General features: G+C 46.7%; 2 long non-coding RNA genes across 7 annotated transcripts in view; both read right to left on the reverse strand.

Annotated features, from left to right (window-relative positions):
- The window catches only part of LOC140895717 (uncharacterized), a 78,398-nt gene that overhangs the window by 25,182 nt on the left and 37,940 nt on the right, over positions 1 to 15,276 (reverse strand). Inside the window, exon 1 of one of the 6 annotated variants that reach the window (XR_013634425.1) lies at positions 793 to 969. The exons of the other annotated variants lie outside the window; for them this stretch is intronic. This is a non-coding gene — a long non-coding RNA (uncharacterized LOC140895717). Of the gene's footprint in view, positions 1 to 792; positions 970 to 15,276 lie in introns of those variants that run through there. 6 annotated transcript variants of the gene reach the window in all.
- On the reverse strand, positions 10,423 to 12,424 carry LOC140895719 (uncharacterized). Its single transcript, XR_012154320.2, has 3 exons — positions 11,990 to 12,424; positions 11,754 to 11,835; positions 10,423 to 10,549 (listed from the first exon to the last, which is right to left on the reverse strand). It is a non-coding gene; the product is annotated as an uncharacterized LOC140895719 (long non-coding RNA).

Genomic DNA, 15,276 nt, shown 5'->3' on the forward strand with positions numbered 1-15,276 from the left:
GGAGCCAGCTGCAACCAGGGCCGGGTTCAATATCTAAGGATTCCTCTACATCGATACAACACAGAACAGGCTCAAGCCCACACCCAGTAACCTGGGAAAATTACACACCACCCCTGGGCGCCTCTAGAGGCAACATTTCTCTACTCGCAAGCACAGAGTCTGAGTATAGAAAAGAAACATTTTAATAAAAGGAGGGAAGTAACTCGGCATTAATTTGAGAAAACACTGCAAACAGGGTTCATAAACATAAACCATGAGCAAAAGACCCACCCCCAAGTAAGTTGGGCAGTGTGCTTTTCCCCTCAGGTTCTTAAGTCCAGTAACCCAAAAGTCCCTTTCACATGCCTGACCCTTCTCTGCACCCCACTCACAGTTGCTGTCCTTGGTCAGTGCAGACCCACAGTTGCATCTGCAGAGTTCATCTCCCTCCCTGGGTGCAGGGGGGTAAAAAGGCTCTTTACACACTCTGCTGCTCAAGCACTTGCTTGCCGCCCCTCTCTGCAGGGCTCTGCTCTGGCCCTCTCTGCCAGCCACCCTGCTGGCGACTCACCACCAGCTGCGCCTCACCACCAGCCGCCCCGCTGGCCACTCACCGCAGGCCACTTATCTCCGGCAGCCGCCCTGCTGGCCACATGCTGTGCCTCTCTGGCTCACCAGCCACTTGCTCACCAGCCAACTATCAGTCACCTTCTGCTGCCACCTGCCTCTTTGCTGTCTTTCAGCTAGGTACTCATGACAAGCACTTCTCGCTCCATCTTTGCAGGCACTACTAAGGAAATCATGCCCACATACCTCAATGCTCCCATTGGTAGCTCCAACACCCCTGTTTTAGTGCTCTCAATTCTTCTATAGGTTTCAGCACAAAACATATGGACCATCAGGATGTTCAGGTATTGGTCCCCAGCCCATTGTCTGCAGTAATCCGGGAGTACCTTGAAAAGACCAGAGTTGGACCCTATCAGCACAGCCACATCAGAAATTACTTTAGAGTCGGGGCATATTAAGGCAGCGGTGACTCCCTCTTTTCTTACACCAGCAACCTCCTCTGGAAATTCCAGGTGCATTATGACATACCCTTGGTAGGGGTGTTCATCCATGCTGAGGCCACACAGGCCAAGGCCTGTCAGTGGCTGTATACACAGGTACCTAAGCATCTGGTGGTAGAATGACTGAAATATAATAGTCACTTGAGATCCAGTGTCAAGCACTGCTTTACATTCTGCCCCTTCAATCCTCACTGTGACCTCCGCTCGAGGCCCTATCAGTCCTGAGGACATCCCATCTGGACAGTCTTTTCCAGGGAAGCCTTCAAATCTTGCGGCCCTGGGTGGCTGCCGTCCCAGGACCCTTCAGCAGTTCCTCAACCCCACCCAACTGGTCGTCAGCTTTCCATACACTAAGGAGGGATTTTCTTCATTACGACACTTGGCAGCACTGTGTCCACCCTGACCACACCAGAGAAAGAAGAATTGTCCTTTCCCCCTTTGGTCAGGTGGAAAGGTGGCTCTAAATGCTGACTTCTCCATCGCCACAGCCAGAGGCTCCTTATGCCTGGAAGTCTTAGTTCGGTCAATGGTGCTTTGCACCTCAGCTATCTGTTCTATTAGGACCTGCACTTGCTGGGCAAGTTCCTCTACAGCGCTCGCTATCAGTACACTGGCTGCCCACAGGAGTGCTGTGCTCGCTGGCTCAGATGGTTGGGCTTTCCAAAACTCACTGGCAGCCTGCGTTTCTTCCTCCCCTCTGACCTCTTTTATCAGCTGGGAGTAACTCGGGGGACATTCCTGTCAGTCTCTTAAGTGGAGATGAAGTAGAATCGGGTTCTGATATCGAGTTCATCTTACAATTTGAGCAAGTCTGGTCTGATCCATCTGCTCGGCAGTCACTGCTCCCCTCTTGACAGCTCCCTGAAGCAGCCTCTCCAGCCTCTGTACATAGGCTGAAACCTTCTCGCCCCTTTGCTGTCGGGAATTAAGGAACTTTCAATAACTGTCCTCAGAGCCCTCTATGCTCCCAAAGGTGTGCTCAAGGGCCTCTAGGCAGTCCTTCACACTGACCCCAGAGTTAGTGAGCTTCAGGGTGCGAATCACGTCTAATGCTGGGCCTCTGAGGCTCTCTGTTAGACATCTTCGCTTCCCAGCATCTGGTCCGGCCCACTCCTGCAGCATTTCAGTAGTATGCTCTAACCAGGGTTCAAACTCCTCTTCCTTAGGTATTGTAATGGGACTCCCAGCAAATAACCTTAACTTACGATAGCAGCTTGACATAGCATGGGACAACACAACCTTTTCCAATGTTTTCCCCAGTGCTTTTGCCCAATCATCAGCTCAGGCTGCAGCCCCCAAGCTAGGGGCTGCTGAGTCAGAGCCCAACAAACCCAACATATTAGCCATTACACAAACAGTGATTTCCTCAAAATATAAACACAATTGTTTCCCCAATTTAGTGAATCACTCAAGATGTACTTGCGAGGGGTACCGACCCAGGATCCTGGACGAGCCTCCCAAAATGTAACCCTTCTGCCAGATGGATCCTGCAGCAATCAGGGCTGGGTTAAATATCTAGGGGTTCCTTTCCATTGATACAACACAGAACTGGCTCAAGCCCCCACCCAGTAATGTGGGAAAATTACACCCCTGGGCACTTCTGAAAGGCAATACTTCCCCACCCACAAGCACAGAGTCCGAGTGTAGAAAATAAACTTTTAATAAAAGGAGAGAAGTAACTCGGAATTAATTTGGAAGAGTTCATAAACATAAACCATCACTAAAAGACCCATCCCCAAGTAGGTTGGGCAGTGTACTTTTCCCCTCAGGTTCTATATTCCAGCAACCCAAAAGTCCCTTTCGCATGCCTGACCCATCTCTGCACCTCACTCACTGTTGCTGTCTTGGTCAGTGCAAGCCCAGAGTTCAGAGGTGCATCTGCAGAGTTCACCTCCCACCCTGAGTGGGGAGGGGTAAAGAGGCATCTTCCTTGCTCCACTGGCTGCTCACCGCTCTCCTTGTGCTCCTCCACCAGCCACCCAGCTGACTGCTCGTCACACGTCTCCATTGCCACCCTGCTGGCCGCCCATCACGCCTCTCCACCGCCACCCTGCTGGCCATTCATCCTACCTCTCTGCTGCTGCCCTGCTGGTCACTCATTTGTCAGCTGTCAGTCACCTTCTGCCTCTCTGCTGTGACCTCTGCACATCCGTCTCTCAGTAATTTTCAGCTCTTTTGCAGGCTGGCCAGAAATACTACCCCATCTCAGGTGATTTCAGCTCTCAGTGATTTTAGCTCTTAACAGGCAGGGCACAAACACAGTCCTACCACAACTGGTTTCAGCTCTGATTGAGCAATTAAAATAACAAAAGAGGCTCCTCATTAAGCCTATTTAGCTCTATTCTTTGAACAGTGGGGAAGAACAGGGTAAGCCAGTTTAGAGAGGACTGGGGGAGGGGAAAAAGGGGATTGCAGCCTCCTGACCAGGACTCCTGTTCCCTCCTCCCCTACTTGCACAAGGCTTTGGCAGTCGAACTCCTGGCTCAATGAGGTCCTCCCTGCTAAGGATGACCCCCCCGCCATTTGGAACAGGTTAAGCACAGTCTTCCCAAAATAATTACATTGGTAATGCCATTTCACTATCTCTGCATTCAGTACTAACGTAATTTGTGACCCAACACTAACAAAGCTGATTACAATGAGCAAAACACCACTCCAGCTGCTGAATATCTAGGCAAAGCAGGAGCAAACTGTATTTACATAACCACACCGAGTCTCTCCCTGTTCTAGCTAGCTGTCAGAGTAGCATTCATTCAGCCCCTGCTTACAAGTGTATGCAAATATTCCACTAGCAATGGAAATGAAAGTTTCTTCTCATGATTAATTCTTTGTGTATTCTATAAGTTTTAATATGAAAATAAAAATTCATATGGGCTTTGAAAGTTTCTCAAAGTGTTGTTTTATTAGAAGATAACATTTTACAAGATAGTTTTCTTTTATTGGATGTTTTGTTTTATTGATGTATTTTCATTTATCAAGGACATATCAAAGACTGTGAATGTTTGCTGAATTGATTCCATAAAATACCTTTGGTAATTGGAATAGGATATAGAGGCAGAACAAGAATAAAGGCCAAAAGCAACCCACACCATTCCTTGAAAATAGATTGATAAATTAATTGATTTTAAGTCCAGATAGGACCATTATCCTATAATATGACAGCCTACATAACACAAGCTGTAATACCTCACCTAGTAATTCCTGTATCAAGCCCATAACTTCTCGTTGAACTAGCAAAGGCCTTTGAAATCCTTGCTGATCTTAAACACAAAAAAGAGGCTTACAAGAAGTGGAAGATTGGACAAATGACCAGGGATGAGTATATAAATATTGCTCGGGCATGTAGGAATGGAATCAGGAATGCTAAATCACACCTGGAGTTGCAGCTAGCGAGGGATGTTAAGAGTAACAAGAAGGGTTTCTTCAGGTATGTTGGCAATAAGAAGAAAGCCAAGGAAAGTGTGGGCCCCTTACCAAATGAGGGAGGCAACCTAGTGACAGAGTATGTGGAAAAAGCTAACATACTCAATGCTTTTTTTCCCTAAGTCCCGGAAGATTGGAAAAAGGCTAATGTAGTGCCAATCTTTAAAAAAGGGAAGAAGGAGGATCCTGGGAACTACAGGCCAGTCAACCTCACCTCAGTCCCTGGAAAAATCATGGAGCATGTCCTGAAGGAATCAATTCTGAAGCACTTAGATGAGAGGAAAGTGACCAGGAACAGTCAGCATGGATTCACCAAGGGCAAGTCATGCCTGATGAATCTAATTGCCTTCTATGATGAGATAACTGGTTCTGTAGATGAAGGGAAAGCAGTGGACGTGTTATTCCTCGACTTTAGCAAAGCTTTTGACACGGTCTCCCACAGTATTCTTGTCAGCAAGTTAAAGAAGTATAGGCTGGATGGATGCACTACAAGGTGGGTAGAAAGTTGGCTAGATTGTCGGGCTCAACGGGTAGTGATCAATGGCTCCATGTCTAGTTGGCAGCCGGTATCTAGCGGAGTGCCCCAAGGGTCAGTCCTGGGGCCGGTTTTGTTCAATATCTTCATTAATGATCTGGAGGATGGTGTGGATTGCATCCTCAGCAAGTTTGTGGATGACACTAAACTGGGAGGAGAGGTAGATACACTGGAGGTAGGGATAGGATACAGAGGGACCTAGACAAATTGGAGGATTGGGCCAAAAGAAATCTGATGAAGTTCAACAAGGACAAGTGCAGAGTTCTGCACTTAGGACGGAAGAATCCAATGCACCGCTACGGACTAGGGACCGAATGGCTAGGTAGCAGTTCTGCAGAGAAGGACCTAGGGGTGACAGTGGACGAGAAGCTGGATATGAGTCAACAGTGTGCCCTTGTTGCCAAGAAGGCCAATGGCATTTTGGGATGTATAAGTAGGGGCATTGCCAGCAGATCGAGGGACGTGATCGTTCCCCTCTATTCAATATTGGTGAGGCCTCATCTGGAGTACTGTGTCCAGTTTTGGGCCCCACACTATAAGAAGGATGTGGAGAAATTGGAGAGAGTCCAGCGAAGGGCAACAAAAATGATTAGGGGACTGGAACACATGAGTTATGAGGAGAGGCTGAGGGAACTGGGATTGTTTATCTATGGAAGAGAAGAATGAGGGGGGATTTGATAGTTGCTTTTAACTACCTGAAAGGTGGATCCAAAGAGGATGGATCTAGACTATTCTCAGTGATAGCAGATGACAGGACAAGGAGTAATGGTCTCAAGTTGCAGTGGGGGAGGTTTAGGTTGGATATTAGGAAAAACTTTTTCACTAGGAGGGTGGTGAAACACTGGAATGCGTTACCTAGGGAGGTGGTGGAATCCCCTTCCTTAGAAGTTTTTAAGGTCAGGCTTGACAAAGCCCTCGCTGGGATGATTTAGTTGGGATTGGTCCTGCTCTGGGCAGGGGGTTGGACTAGATGGCCTCCAGAGGTCCCTTCCAACTCTGTTATTCTATGATTCTATGATCTAATCTTGATTTTACAACTTCAAGTGATGGAGAATCCATAACTTAACTCACTCTACCCCTGTGGTTACTACATGGTTGTGTACATGGCTTAAGAAGTTGGGTGAGCTTGATAGATAGTCCTTGTTGGACTACCAATTAACCCAGGAGAAGGAATACAACCTTTTGGCCTGGCCTGGGTGAGAAGGTGGGAAGTCAAAGCCAACAGGAAAGATTCTGTCCCAAATAGTTGTGGCGAAGAAGTTTTACCTATATTTGAACTTGTTGGCATCTGTTGCTTCCTACAGTTTGACTGGGAAAGGTTAACTGGCCTCAGACAGTAAATAAAAAGGTGCTTTGTTTTCTAGGAAAGATCTTATCCAGGAGTGGATGGGAAACTTTGCTGACTGGACGAACTCTGCAGTCAGCATTTTCAAGGCACGTTATGTACTGAAATATGCAGGTAGATGCTTAAACAGGTGGGATACAACTGTTGTATGTGAGCCAATAAACTGTAGAGGCCATAGCTCTTCCAGCAAAGAGAAGGCAAGGTTGGATTATTTCCAGGAAGCTGCCTGAGACTTCTGAACAGATTTTATTATTTCTATCTGTTTTATAGTGGTGACAGCTCTTCTGGACCTGGGTCATTCGGTTTATATGCAGGTACTTTTTGAACTGTTTGTCATTTTCTGGGAATTTCAAATCTGCTTACTTTCTGCACTTATACACTTGGCTTTATCTGTGTTTCTTATCCAGCTATCATTTTGTTTTGCCATTTCTGTACATAGTATATGGCATTTTTAATATTACATAGTCATTGATGGGGACACCTACTGCAACTTTCTGAATTCTTGTAGAGACTTAGCTCTATTCTATATTAAACTTTTTGGGCATCAAGCCATTTTTCTCTGTCTTCAGTATTCAAGTGATGGGGATCTTCTCTGTTTTTTATATTTGGTTTGATATAGGGACAGGGTTTCCTAGTTAAAATATTGAGTTTAAGATACTTTGTTATAGCTTGTGATTGTATTGGGGTTTCATTTAAGAGGATAAAAATTGAGACTGCAATCTGTATGAGAGACATGAATGAATTGCACCAATCATAGAGAGAAGAGTACTTTAAAATATGGAGCATCTACCTGACTGACGCTGAGGAGTGTTAAACGGAATCTAAACCACCAAATCCTTTTGCCAAACTTAATCAAGTAAAATACACTTTTCCTGAAATTGCTCCTACCTTACCTTTCAGTCTTCAAACTATTTATTCCATTAGCTGATGTAGATAACTTTTTATCCTGTTCTTTGTGAGAAGGTGGTACGTTAACTTTAAAGTGTTGTGTAACCCTTCTGCCAGGCCAAGTTGATAGCAGCAAGGGCCGGGTTCAGTACACAGGGGTTCCCTCTCATCAAAGCAAATGCAAAACTGTCTCGAGCCCCCACCCAGTGACCTGGGAAAATCTTACACACCCCCTGGGCACCTCAAAGAGGCAATACTTCCCCTCTCGCAAGCACAGAGTCTTGGTGTAGTAGAGAATCTTTAATAACATGAGGTAAACAACATCAGCATTAAATTGGGGAAACACCACAACTAGTGTTCATTAACCAAACCATGAGCAACGCCCCACCCCAGAAAAATTGGGCCACATCCTTTCCCTCGGGTTCTTGAGTCCAAACGTCTCTTGAGTCCAGCAATCCACGAATCACCCAAAGTCCAAAAAGTCCAGCCCCAGAGTTCAAAAGTTCATCTGCAGAGTGTTACTCCCCAGTCTGGCTAAAATGTGCCTGGGTGTGGGGGAAAGAGATAAGGGGCACCTTACGTGCCCTGAAGCTGACTGCCCCGCAGGGCTCTGCTCTGCTACGCTGTCTCACGAACGGCTCTGCTCCACTACGACCGACTCCGCTCTGCACAGCTCACCATCTCACGAACAGCTCTGCTCAGCTCGCCGTCTCATGAACACACCGCTGTCTCACGACCGGCTCCGCTCAGCTCGCTGTCTCACAAACAGCTCTGCTCACCCCGCCATCTCATGAATAGCACTGCTGCACACTAGATCTTCCGGCTCCCCCTTACTTGACACAGTGCTCAGTGATTTCAGCTCATAGTAGTGGGAGCTTTAGTGCTGGTGCACCATAAGACTAAAGTGAATTCAGCACAGTACCTGTAACAAAACTCTTAATAGACCCAAAATTAGCTCTGACATTCCACAGTGGAGAGAGACAGAGGTGCAATTGGTGCTTCAGGCCCTCACAAAGGGGCCTACACTACCAGGCACTAATACCTGTCTCAAGTCTCTCTCCCTTCACAGAGTTTTGGAACCCATGTCCCTTGCCTAGCGAGTGCTACTCAGTTGATGGTGAGTCCTTCATCATAACAAAAGGCCAAGTACAGTTCCAAGCACAGTTCCCATAATCAGGGTAATAACAATTTATTCTTCCCGCCCCAATAACAGAGACAATAGGGGATCCCACAACAGCCAAAGTGACCATTTGGGCAGTTATGGCCTCATTCTAGGCGGGGTGGGTGTGCCTATGCAAATGAGATCAGCCCCTGAAGTTCTTTTCCACAACTTGCCACACCTCACCACCAGATGTAAGGGTGGAGCCCACCCTGACTCTGCTTACATCTGCATGATATATTTAGCAATTAATCAACTCCAAATATTTTTTTAACCAGTACTTGCTTACTTTAAATGAACTGAAAAAGGTTTGATCACTTTTAAAGCTAAACTTGTGTCCCTGTGCTGGCATGAGAAAAGGTTTCCAAACTAATTTGTAGGTAGCGGAAGGATTTGCCTCCTCTGATTAGATTCTTTAAACTGGATGTGGTGTTAGAAATTTGTACTACCCATTTGTTAAGTTCTCGGGATTCAGTGATCAAGCTGCAGCAAATCAGTCAAAATAAAGGGAGGTCAATTGTCATGCAGTGAACTGATACACACATTACAGTGCAATTAATAATGACCAATTCCTTTTATGGAGTCAGTCCTGAATTCTTTGCACAATGAAAAGTCTTATTGCCTTAAGTGGGAGTTTTATGTATTCAAGGATTTCAGGATCAAGCCCTAAAAGAGAACTTTCTAAAATCTCGTGCTTCTTAGCATGGGTGAGCTATCATTCAAGCTCAGGATATTACTAGCTTAGAATCTGATCTAGCACCCACTGAAATCAGGGGGTATCTTTCTGTTGGCTTCAATGGGTGCTGCATCAGGCCCTCAGTGCTTCCTTTATTAAGGGCCAATCCTGCTGCCTCTGAAGTCAATGGCAACAGGATCAGGCCTCCATTTTGGCATATGTTGGGAAGAATTTATGTCATTAGGCCCAGTCCCGAAAGTATATATATATAACTAATATACTGCTTTTACTGTAAAATCAGTGGAGCAGAGAGATACAAAACGGAACATAAAGGTGCCAAAGTAGTCTGTTAAGTGCTAAGTACCACACAACACAAAATCCATTTATGGACAAATCCTGGTCCATACCACCGATCGGGGCAGTAGAACTAGGGTTTGGGGAAAGAGGGGAGGACTAGCATGCCTGCAATGGAAATAGTCGGGGGTATGGATCTATGTTCCCCCCACTCCAATAATCTCATGGAAGTGAGAGTGGGACCTGGCTATGTTCTGTGCATGTGCAAGGGGGTGGAGACATGAGCGGGACCCGAAGGAGAGGCTGGAGTGGCTACTGCAGTGTACAAGTTCAGGGTGGCCACCATGGAGCAGGTAGGACTCCCCAGCCTAGCCTGGTCCTGCTTTCTAGCCACTGTGGGTCCCAGCAGAGACCCTCACCCTAGGAGCAGATGCACCAGCTGCTGGAGTGAGGTGGGGGACCAGGACAGGACACAAGCACCTGGGTAGGGGATGGAGAGGATTGGCACAAGGGGCACCAGCTGTCAAAGGGGGTGAGGGGAAAGCACTGGGCACCAACCACCTGGAACTGCCTTAGGAATGGCCATAGGAACTACCGACACACTCCTTCCCAACCTTAAGCTGGAAGCCCTTTCCCCGCATCTCCCACCTTGAGTATCAGTAGCTTCCCTCAACCCCTCTTCACAGGGAGATTCCGTCCTACCCCCACCCACCGCTATGGGGCAGTGCTCTCTGACCTCCACAACACTGGAGGAGAAATGAAATGTTGAGGAGGGACTCAGTCTTAGTAGTACCCAGGGATCTCCTACACGGCCACCCAACCCCACTCCTAACTGCCCTGTTTTGGTAAGATAGTGCTGGAGAGTGTTATGAGAGGAGGCAAAACCCCCTCTCAGTATTCAAGTGGTAGGGTGAGGCTTCCCCTTCTGAGTGGCACTGGCAGCAATGGGGACTCTAAGGCTACCAGTCCAGAAACAGCCCTGAATGAGAGTTCCAAAATGGCATTCTCATGGAAGAGAACAGATCAAGACCAAGACCAACATTCACTCACCCAAGCAATCCGGATTGGAGGGGAGATGACACCACTCTCCGAAACCAATCTGCAGTTTGTACACTGGTACACATATCCCCCTCCCCTTTTGGCTGGTCCACAAGGGTAACTGAAGCCTCAGTTAATATGCAGCCTGCATAAAATTATTTCAGTAGAGAAAGTCAGGATTTGGTCCAAAGCACACAAGCACTGCATTAATCATAATAAAAAATAAAGGGAAGAGCAAAGAATGGAGTCACAAGTTGTACATTCACCACTGTTTTTTCTAAAGCATAAAATGTATTTAACTTCATGATCAGACAAGATAATACTGTGGGTTCATTATAAATATTCCATTACAATTTAGTTTTTAAAGGAATCCATCATTTCAAAAGTCCTAAATAACCTTAATTATGAGACAGAGAAGATAGCTCACAGGAGCTATCACTTTAAGGTTTCAATCAAGTAGCTCATTGTTTATCATTATGTAACTGAACTATAACTAAGTTTTACTTTAAAGACTATGGATTATTCTGTAACTGACTCCAAAAAACAGGCCTCAAGGGGTAATCATAAATCATGTCCTTATGTAACTTTAACACACACACACACACACACAGACACCAGGAGGCATATGTAGAGAACATGCTCATGTTAAATTCTAATTCATTAAAAATCACTTGTCCATGAATTTTTAACGTTAGTCTAGTGTAATTACCTGCCACATTTTCTTAGTCCCCACACAAAACACACTACATTTTAACATAGGCCATCATTATGTATCAATGGAAATATATCTATACATTTCTATTCACTTTGAGACCAAACTTGCAAGCTGCTGAATACCCTCAACTCCTATTACCTTCATTCAACATCTTAAAAGTGTCACCATCACTCACTTTCCAGGATTTGGCCCTTAAGACATTATATAGTGTCAGCCAATTATAAGATTTCCACCCTCAGCTTGATAAAGCGTGAATTAAGCGGTGTTCCTTATCCCCGTTTTCTTCCAAGCCATATCATCTTATGCCATCTACAGTGTGCCCCCTTCATTCCCACTAGAGCCAAGGAACATTATCTTGCTTGCTTTGTTGTTTTAAATTCACTGGGCACATTTAAAACCACATTTTTGGAAGAAAAAAAGCTTTACATTTTTGAAACACTTAAGATTAAAAGTACCAAAAATAAACTAGTAAAAGTAAGAGGTTTCTTTGGGTATGTTTACACTATGAAATTAGGCTGATTTTACAGAAGTTGATATTTAGAAATAAATTTTGTACAGTCGATGGCTTATGTCCACACTAAGCACATTAAGTCAGCAGAGTGCGTCCTCACTACCGTGGCTAGCATCGACTTACAGAGTGTTGTACTGTGGGTAGCTATGCCACAGTTCCCGCAGTCTCCACTGCCCATTGGAATTCTGGGTTAAGCTCCCAATGCCTGATGGGGCAAAAACATTGTCACAGGTGGTTTTGGATACATGTCGTCAGTCGCCCCTCCCTCCATGAAAGCAACAGCAGACAACCGTTTCACGCCTTTTTTCCATGCAGATGCTATCCCACAGCTAGCATGGAGCCCACTCAGTTCAGCTCACCATCACTGCTGCTGTTTTGTCCTGGATGCTGCTGTCAGCAGACGATGCAGTACGACTGCTAACCGACATCATCCACCACTTCCGCTGCAACTCTGTTCTCCTGCAGACGCCATACCATGGCAAGCTTGGAGCCCGCTCAGCTCACTGCTGCTGTTGTGAGCATTGTAAACACTTCACGCATTATCCTGGAGCATATGCGGAACCAGGCTAAGAGACGACAGCACGAGGACAATTTTGATGAGGACATGGACACAGATGTTCCTGAAAGCACGGGCTGCGGCAATTGGGACATCATGGTGGCAGTGGGGCTGGTTGATAAAGTGGAACACTGATTCTGGGCCCGGCAAACAAGCACAGACTAGTGGGACCGCATAGTGTTGCAGGTATGGGATGATTCACAGTGGCTGCGAAACTTTTGCATGCATAAGGACACTTTCCTGGAACCCTGAGTTGCTTTCCCCTGCCCTGAAGCGCAAGAATACCAAGATTAGAGCTACCCTGACAGTTGAGAAGCAAGTGGCGATAGCCCTGTGGAAGCTTGCAACGCCTGACTGCTACTGGTCAGTCGGGAATCAATTTGGAGTGGGCAAATCTACAGTGGGGACTGATGTGATCCAAGTAGCCAGTGCAATCACTGACATTCTGTTATCAAGGGTTGTGACTCTGGAAAATGTGCAGGTCATAGTGGATGGCTTTGCTGCAATGGGGTTCCCAAACTGTGGTGGGGCGATAGACGGAACGCATATCCCTATCTTGGGACTGGACCACCTTGCCAACCAGTACATACACTGCAAGGGGTACTTCTCAATGGCGCTGCAAGCACTGGTGGATCACAAGGGATGTTTCACCGACATCAACATGGGATGGCTGGGAAAGGTGCATGATGCTCGCATCTTTGGGAACTCTGGGCTGTTCGAGCAGCTGCAAGAAGGGACTTACTTCCCAGACCAGAAAATTACCATTGGGGATGTTGAAATGCCAATAGTTATCCTTGGGGACCCAGCCTACCCCTTGATCCCATGGCTCATGAAGCCGTACACAGGCAGCCTGGACAGAAGTAAGGAGGAGTTCAACTACACGCTGAGCAAGTGCACAATGGTGGTAGAATGTGCCTCAGGACATTTAAAAACTTGCTGGTGCTGTTTGCTGACTATGTCAGATCTCAGCACAATCAACATTCCCATTGTTATTGCTGCTTGCTGTGTGCTCCATAATATCTGTGAGAGTAAGGGGGAGACGTTTATGGCGGGGTGGGAGGTTGAGGCAAATTGCCTGGCGTCCAATTTTAAGCGGCCAGACAACAGGGCAATTAGAAGAGCACAGCAAGGCATGCTGCGCATCAGAGAGGCTTTGAAAACCAGTTTCATGTCTGTCCAGGCTTCAGTGTGACAGTTCTGTGTGTTTCTCCTTGCGGCAAACCCGCCCCCTTTGTTGATTTTAATTCTCTGTAAGCCAACCACCCTCCCCCCTTTGATCACAGCTGGCAAAGGAAATAAAGTAACTATTGTTTTGAAACCATGTGTAAGCAGAGTCAGGATGAGCTCCACCCTGACATCTGGTGGTGAGGTGTGGCAAGTTGTGGAAAAGAACTTCAGGGGCTGATCTCATTTGCATAGGCACACCCACCCCACCTAGCATGAGCCCATAGCTGCCCAAATGGTCACTTTGGCTGCTGTGGGATCCCCAGTGTCTCTGTTATTGGGGCAGGAAGAATAAATTATTACCCTGACTACAGGAACTGTGCTTGGAACTGTACTGGGCCTTTTGTTATGATGGAGGGACTCGCCATCAACTAAGCAGCACTCGCTAGGCAAGGGACATGGGTTCCAAAACTCTGTGAATAGAGAGAGGCTGGAGATAAGTATTAATACCTGGTGGCATGGGCCTCTTAGGGAGGGCCTTACATGGTAATTGTACTTCCTCCTCTCTTGACTGTGGAATATCAGAACTAATTTTGATTCCATTAGGAGTCTAGTTACAGGCTGCTGAGCTCACTTTGGGCTAATGGTGCACCAGCACTGAGGCTCCCCTACTACAAGCTGAATTCACCTAAGAGCTGAAATCACTGAGCGTTGTGTTAAGTAGTAGGGGAGCCTGAAGATATATTGTGGAACAGTTTGCAAGGAGTGCTGGAGTGCCTTGTGGACAGGCTGGTGGAGCAGTCCCTAGGTGGCGGGAGCTGCTTGTGGGACGCGGAGCGGAGCAGTTCGTGGGACGGCGGGAACTGCTTGTGGGCCGAAGAGCAGAGCTGAGCTGAGCGAAGCAGTTCGTAGGATGGCTGGCGGAGCGGGACGGAGCGAAGCGAAGGCCTATGGAGCTGTGGGGCGGTCAGCTTCAGATCATGTAAGGTGCTCCTTACCTCTCTCTCTCTCCCCCCCGCTCATCTCCACCCAGGTTGGGAGGTAAAGCTCTGCAGATAAACTTTCGAACTCTGGGGCTGCCCTGACCAGGGACAGAGACTTTTGGGCCACTGGACTTTTGAGACTTTGGGTGATTTGGGGTTGCTGGACTCATGAACCAAAGGGAAAGGGCATGCCCCAATTTTTGCTCATGGGTTGTGTTATGAATCCTGTTGGTGGTATTTCCCCAACAGAATGCCACATTGTTTCTCTCTGTTTTATTAAAAAGCTTTTTGCTACACTCAGACTATGTGCTTGCGAAAGGGGAAGTATTGCCTCTTGGAGGTGCCCAGCGGGGGTGGTATATATTTGTCCCAGGTCACTGGGTGGGGGCTCGAGCCAGTTTGCATTGTGTTATTGGAATGGATCCCCTAGATATTGAACCCGGCCCTTGTTGCTGCCAACTCTGACAGGCAGAAGGGTTACACATGCATTCTTTCTTTATTAATTAAAAAAAAGTGAGATAACTGACAAGGTAGCCCGGGTGGGGTGGGGTGCGGAAGGAGGGAAGGACAAGGCCTCACTGCTTATTGTAGCCACACTACAAATCAAACTGTTTGAATGACAGCCTTCTGTTGCTTGGGCCATCCTCTGGAGTGGAGTGGCTGGGTGCCTGGAAACTCCTCCCACCACGTTTGTGGGCATCTAGGTGAGGAGGATATGGTGTTATATCAATAAATTAAAAACTAGCAGGACCTTATTAAAGAGGAAAAAAGGCAAAATACCACATTTATTGTGAATACAGAAAGAATCATAGTAAGCAGTGAGTTATAATTATAACATTCCATTCAATCTCATATTTATTCACACAGAGAGAGAGAGAGAGAGAGAGAGGTTCTGCAAGGTTGTTATCATAGTTACCAGCCTTAGAGTTGCTCATGCCAAGCC

The sequence above is a fragment of the Lepidochelys kempii genome, chromosome 11 (assembly GCF_965140285.1).
Source record: "Lepidochelys kempii isolate rLepKem1 chromosome 11, rLepKem1.hap1, whole genome shotgun sequence".
Taxonomy (NCBI): Eukaryota; Metazoa; Chordata; order Testudines; family Cheloniidae; genus Lepidochelys; species Lepidochelys kempii.